This window comes from Malus domestica, chromosome 10 (genome assembly GCF_042453785.1).
Source record: "Malus domestica chromosome 10, GDT2T_hap1".
Lineage (NCBI taxonomy): Eukaryota > Viridiplantae > Streptophyta > Magnoliopsida > Rosales > Rosaceae > Malus > Malus domestica.
This window is the reverse complement of record NC_091670.1, coordinates 9,275,905-9,283,080: the sequence shown is the minus strand read 5'-3', so window position 1 is coordinate 9,283,080 and position 7,176 is coordinate 9,275,905. Positions and strand designations below refer to the sequence as shown.

At 41.8% G+C, this 7,176-nt stretch overlaps 1 long non-coding RNA gene across 1 annotated transcript; it reads left to right on the top strand.

Annotated features, from left to right (window-relative positions):
- Positions 1-1,332: 1,332 nt before the first annotated feature.
- On the top strand, positions 1,333-1,746 carry LOC114827262 (uncharacterized). The gene is made up of 2 exons (XR_003776464.2): positions 1,333-1,389; positions 1,648-1,746. It is a non-coding gene; the product is annotated as an uncharacterized lncRNA (long non-coding RNA).
- The last annotated feature ends 5,430 nt before the right edge of the window (positions 1,747-7,176 follow it).

The window sequence follows — 7,176 nt, the reverse complement described above, 5'->3', positions numbered from 1 at the left end:
GCAAGTAAAGGAAACTCAGATTTAAAGAAAAGAACTTCATAGACATCAATCGTGGGCTTCCCCAGTTTCCAAAGGTTGATGTCACATCCATATTATTTACATAAACATAAAGAATGTATCTTGAGGATAATAAGTAAACCTAATGTAACAAGCATTCTATGACATACAATAAGTTGTTTTGATCTATATGCTCATTTGACTTCCACCAAGCTATTTTGAACATAAAATTCACAGGATGAGCATTTTACAATACCTTCCACCAGTTACATTTAACAAACATGAATAGAGGGTTCGGCTGACACAAATTAAGGACATGAGGCTAACATTTTCTCCATATTAGAATCCGTGGCCGTGGTTTAAACACTATCACATTACAAAAGCAACTAAGTACTGTTTAAAATATATAGGTTCCTAGGAGGAACAAAGAATCATATAACAAGCATTTTATGACATACAACACAGGAAAAAAATTAACAATTCCCCAGTTTCCAAACGTTGACGGCCATAATTCTAACCCTTCACTTGAAATTAAAAAACCCCTAATTTAAGAACCCTAATCTACCCCCACTGAAGCACCCTAAATCTAACCCCCAATGTAAGAAAACCTAATCTAACCTCACTGCCCAAAATTGTTCCTTGTGGGAGGATAAAATCCGGGTTTCGACTCATGGGCCAATCCAAGTCACCTAAGGATGGTGTTATGCAAGGTGAACCGTAAGGAAAGCCCACGAGGAACAAGCAGGCGCATGTGTCCAGGTAACCGCCTCCATTACGGAGGATCACCGAGGAAGTGGGAAAGGAAAGTATGACGTGGTGCTTGTTCCCGAAGCATGCAGTCATATTACGAGGACCACTAAGGAAGTGGGAAGGAGAGAGAGATCGTGGTACTTGCTTTCCAGGCATGCAATCCTATAAAGATGGAGTGGAGCCAAAGAGCAAGGGAGGTGAGCAGAACCCGAGAGAATTCAAAGAGTAGAAATCAATCGACTGACTTGAGTGTCGGAGTATCTTTTGCAGGTACTCGTTCGCCAAACTGCGGAGGAAGATTATTTTGGGACATCTCGAAGAAGGATACGGCGAACGTGAGGATTGCGGTCAACAAGTCTGTGGAGGTATTTCTTCTTGTAGGAAATCTCACTCCAACAGTTGGCGCCGTCTGTGGGAAACAAAATCAAACTACAAACATGACTGGATCCGCACAAGAAGTTCCGAATCCCTCTCAAGGCGTAGGGACTCGATCGGTACATGCTAGGTCTCAATCACAAAATAGTGAACCCAGTCTTGCCATGGAACAATTTAGAAGGTTAACGAGGGAATTGCATGAAACAAAAAAGATGATCGGATCATATTTATATATATTTTTACTTTAAATTCACTCGTCTTTTCTTGGTTAGTTCCTTATATTTTTAAGCTATTTACGTTATTTTTGTGTTTATAGGATTTGTTATGCAAAGAAAATAAAAATAGAACAAGTGAAATTTTATTCGTGAAAAGCAAATTTAAATTACAATATTGCTAACCCATTGTGACGCTAAATGGTAAACCAATATTTAAACTATATATTTCATCATTTTATATTTCTTTTCTTGTCTAATTTATTTGGAAGCTTTAAGTATTTATGATACTTTTGATATATTGTGTTTGTAGGAGTAACATGATCCAAAGAACTTATTTTTCTGCTATGTGGGGCTGCTAGAAACTAAATGAAAATAAAAGGAGAGCATCGGGAGGAGAATATAGAGAAAAGCAAGCTGCCTTTGCAGCTGGAGGAAAGCAGGTCAGCGACAAAGGGATCCAAGGAAGTCAGAAGAATTAGGGGACAGCAACTGGCAAAGCAGAGGAAATGGAGGAGTCCACACGGGGGACGGAAAAAGAATCCAAAGAAGGTGTGCGAGAAAAAGAAGTCAGACGAACGGGTGAGAAGGGGGGTCTTGGAGCGGGAGAAGGGAGCTGCCCTTTGGGCAGCTCGCAGAGACGCAGGAAGAAGAGAAGGTCAGAAAGGAGAGTAGCTGCCTTGGCAGCTGGGGGGGAAGAGACGTGGAGATACGGGGGTAGTACAAAGAAGGTGAGGTCAGTGGAGCAGCACGGAAAGGACGCTGCCCTTGGCAGCTGGTTGACACGGGTCCAGAGGAATAAAAAGAAAGAAGGAGAAATATGGACGGGGGAGCAGGTTAGAAGCGGAGCGGGGGACTGACGAGAGAAGGCTGCCTTTGGGCAGCTTGTGAAGGTCAGCACGCAGGAATAGGCGCATAAAATAAGGAGGACAGAGTCAGTACAAAGGTGAGGACGGTCCAATACAGCGTGAAAGGAGAACGCAGACAGAGATCTTCACCTCTCTTTCGGTTTAATCTCTCTAAACTTCTATTTTATTTCTATTTTTAATAATGTGTAAATAAACTGATTTTGGCTAGAGGTTAATTCAAAGCCATGATTATATCTGTAATATGAATTGATTACCTTCGGTTGTGATTTCATAAGTTGTGATTTCAATTTACTTATCCGTTCGTATAAAAACTGATTTGTGTATGTTGGTTGAGAGTGCACGCTTAATTTACATGCATGAATTTGATGCTAGAATATAAGTGAATTTCACCTAATCGTTATGAACTTATTTTCACAAGTAGTAAAGGTTGCTAGTCACAATCACGTTAAGTAAATTCTTGGCAAGAGTATCATGCTTTTCATAGTTATGAATGCCTCGTCAATGCTTATAGTTTTCACAAAGTTTAATGATCTTTGATTGTATCTCTATTGTGCTTTTCACGTAGGGGACTTTTGAAGAATGTTTTGAATTGTTGTATGCGTTTTCCCGTCCAATTCAATAACTTAAGGAAAACTTGAAGATTAAAAAAAGTGCTGTTCACGGTTAATCTGGAGTATTGAAATTCACAATTTATTGAAAGAACAACTGAAAATCAATTTAGGTTGCTTATGTGTCATGTGTGGAGAAGAACCCTCTAGCTAGTCCGTCATTTATCATTTCACCTTAATTTCATGTTTTTGTCAATTCTGTAATTTATTTAAGTTTAATTTACTTCTAGTCAAAACCAAACACCCTTCCATTATTAAATTATATTATTTAGTTAGTTTTCATTATTGTTAGTCTTTCAATTCGATTTCCGTCCATTTCAGTCCTAGTGTTTAATTTGATTATTTTCATTATTTTGAGTCATCCTAAGTGTGTTTCGAGTTATTAGAGTTTTTAGCCTAGTTTTGTGTCCTTGAGTCTTGTTTAATATTTTTAAATTAATTTAGAATAGATTAGCAATCCCTCCTAATCCCCGGCCTAGAACGATACCCTACTTACATCTATACTACAATTGTCAAAAAGAGGGTTTAATTTGTGTGTCAAGAAATTCTCACATCAAAAGACAGCAGATGAGGCATTGAAGAAGGCTGAAGCGAGAAATGTCGTAGAAGATGTAACAGGCACCAAGAGACAATGTGCAGAAGAGGAGGATAAGGAAGGTAGCTCTAGTAGCGCGCCATCCAGTAACTGTGTTGAAGTGACAAAAAATTAGGGCGAAGGGGGCTACAGGGGTAAATTATCGAAAAAGGTAAAATATGTTGATTTGCGAGAACAAATTGAGAAGATTGTGAAGGGATACAAGCCACAAACCCCAGTGGAGCTTGCCTTAGAAACGGCTAGAGGAATTCGCAAATCGCCATTTACAAAGGACATCCTGAAAGCTAAAAAACCTGCCAAGTTCACCCAACCAAAGTTTAGGATATTTAAAGGCACGACTAATCCTGTCGAGCACATTTACCACTTTCAACAGCAGATGGCACTTGAAGGAGACGATGAGGCCCTCATGTGCAAGTTGTTTCCCTCAAGTCTTTCGGGATCATCTTTAACGTGGTTCAGACAACTGAAATCGAGGTCTATCGGGAGTTTCATAGATCTCTGTGAAGCGTTCATATCTTAATATGTCTGTAACCGGAGGCCAAGAAAAGATGTTACGATCTTGTTCAGCACCAAACAAAATGTTGGCGAGAGCCTTAAGAGCTACATGACTAGGTTTACGGAGGAGATGTCTACCCTAGAAGAGTGTGACTCTCACACCGCCGCTTTAGCATTCCGAGAAGGGGTGTTACCTGGAACGAAGATGCGTAGGTCGTTAATCGAGACACCACCACTGGACATGAGGGAGGTGATAGCCTGAGCTAATGGAATCATCAGATTAGAAGAAGAGGAACTTATCCAATCAAAGCGGGCTATCACGACTATTGCTGCATCTCCAGCGGACACTACCGCACTTACCTTGAAACCCACGGCTCAACCGAGGCAAGAGAGAAGATTCTCACGTGATCCGAATGATGGGTTTAATGAAAGATCTAGACTTGATCGCCCAAACACTAAGCTGATAGTGAGCCTGGGCAAAATTTTTCACGAGAACAAGGGAAAAGGAATCTTTCGTGCACTGGCCCCAATTCGAACGCCACTAGAGAAGCGAGACAGGAACAAGATGTGTGCTCATCACAATGACTTTGGTCATACCACTAATGATTGTCGAAGCCTAAAGAACCAAGTGGAAGCTATGCTGAAGAAGGGAATGTTGTCACAGTACCACATCGAATCGAGAGACGAACACAAGAACGATGGAGGACTTCAAGCAGTAACAGGAAACATTGGAGCAGATGAGAGGTTGTTGGATATCAACGTCATACATGATGGGCCCCAACCCCCTGAAGGACGCGAAGCGCGCTATCGGTCACAAAGACGAGAGGCCGAGAAGTCTAGACGCGTACTCAACATAACATCAGTTCCTGAAGCGTCTAAAGCGTTGGATAATTTCAGAGTCATCTCCTTTAGCCAAAAAGACCTCAAAGGAATTCAATTCCCTCACAATGATGCATTGGTCGTAACGCTACGTATTGCCAATTTAAGAGTGAAAAGGGTAATGATAGATGGGGGAAGCAGCACAGACGTTCTATTTTAGAGCACATTTAGAACAATGAAATTAGACAAGAAAGAGATAAGGCCAAACCCAACTCCTATCTATGCATTTGAAGGAACTAAGGCCCGGCCCATCGGAGACGTGACCCTTCTTGTCACGGCAGCAGGTAAGACTCTTTTCGTCACTTTTGTCATCATCGATGCACCGAGTGCATATAATGCCATTATGGGAAGGGATTGGATCCATCGAATGGATGGGGAAGCGTCAACCAGATGCCAAGTGATGAGGTGTTTGTTGACGGATGGTCAGACGACCATCGACATCAAAGGGGATCAACTGAAGGCCAGAAAATGCTACAGCATGGCAACAGACATCAAGACAAACAAGGAAGTACAACAGAGCACGGACCTTCATGAGAATAAACCATTATAGCAATTAGCGGAGGACCCACCACAACAAGATCAGGAAAACGGCGATCAAGAACCCCCAACTATAGAACCATTGAGGGAAGAGGTTTTGGATCCAACCGATCCTGAGAAACGAATATGGGTGGGCTCCCTCCTATCTGATGCGGAAATCAAAGAGTTGATGAAATTTCTAAGGAGCAACGCTGATGTTTTTGCATGGTCTCATAGGAACATGCCAGGAATTGATTCGGAAGTGGCATGCCATCAGTTGAATGTTGATCCGAGTTATCTTCCACACAGACAAAAGCAGAGGAGATTTACACCAGAACGAAATCAGATTATCAGTGCAGAAGCTGATAGGCTCCTCGAAGTTGGGTTCATTCGTGATGTCTGGTGCCCAACTTGGGTTTCGAATGTCGTGGTGGTGGGCAAGAAAGAAAAAGGAAAGTGGCGCGTGTGTGTGGATTATACCAACCTGAACAGAGCATGTCAGAAAGATTGTTTTCCAATTCCAAAGATTGACCAGACGGTGGATGCTACGGCTGGGTACGCACTATTGTCTTTCTTAGATGCTTATTCTGGTTATAACCAAATTCCTATGGCTGTTGAAGATCAAGAGAAGACTTCTTTTATCACTGAGCGTAGATTGTATTGTTACACCGTTATGCCTTTCGGACTTAAGAATGCTGGCTCGACTTATCAAAGGTTAGTGAACAAGATGTTTAAAAATCAAATCGGAAATACAATGGAGGTTTACATTGATGATATGGTCGTCAAAAGCCGAGAAAGGTGCCAACATATTGATCATCTATGCAACACCTTTGACATATTGAGAAGATATCACATGAGGCTAAACCCGGCAAAATGCGCATTCGGTGTATCATCTGGGCAGTTCTTAGGGCACATAGTGAACAAGCGAGGTATCGAACCGAACCAAGCGAAAGTTGAAGCCTTGTGTAACATGCCAGATCCGGTAACACCCAGAGACATTCAAGTGTTAACCGGGTGAATTGCTGCCCTTAGTCGTTTCATCTCACGATCATCCGATCGATACAAACCTTTTTTTCAAGCCATACGAAACCGGAAAGGAGATGTGTGGGGGCATGAGCAAAGGGAAGCTTTCGAACAACTAAAGAAATATCTCATGAGCCCATTGTTGTTAACCATTCCCAAGCAAGGGGAGTTGTTATACATATACCTAGCTGTAAGCGAAGGGGCAGTAAGCGCTGCGTTATTCAGAGAAGAAGACTCGGTTCAATAACCCATATTTTATGTGGGCAAAAGTTTAATCGATGCAGAAAAGAGGTATTCACCCACTGAGAAGATGGTGTTGGCCTTAGTAACCGCAAAGAAGAAGCTCCGTCAGTACTTCGAGGTACACACCATTGTGGTGTTAACTAATCAACCGATGAGGGTTATCTTATCTAAACCAGACTTATCAGGAAGGATTACGAAGTGGGCCATCGAACTTAGTTCCTTTTGACATAAAGTATCAGCCTCGAAGCGCAGCCAAAGGACAGGTAATTGCTGACTTTCTTGTAGAGTGTTATCCTCGTGAAAGTTTGCAGGGTGAATGCGAAGAAATTGCAAAAGTCGACCCTAGTGAGATCAAATAGGAGCTTTATGTGGATGGGTCATCCAATCAAGCAGGAGCTGAGGCAGAGATCATTTTAATTTCTCCTAAAGGTATAAACTTAGAGTGTTCAGTTCGGATGGATTTTCCTGCATCAAACAACGTGGCGGAATACGAAGCATTGGTACTAGGCCTTGAACTTGCAAAAAAATTAAAGATAAGCAGTCTTACCGTGCACAGTGATTCACAGCTCATCGTCGGCCAAGCAACTGAATAGTATATGACTAAAAATGCGAGG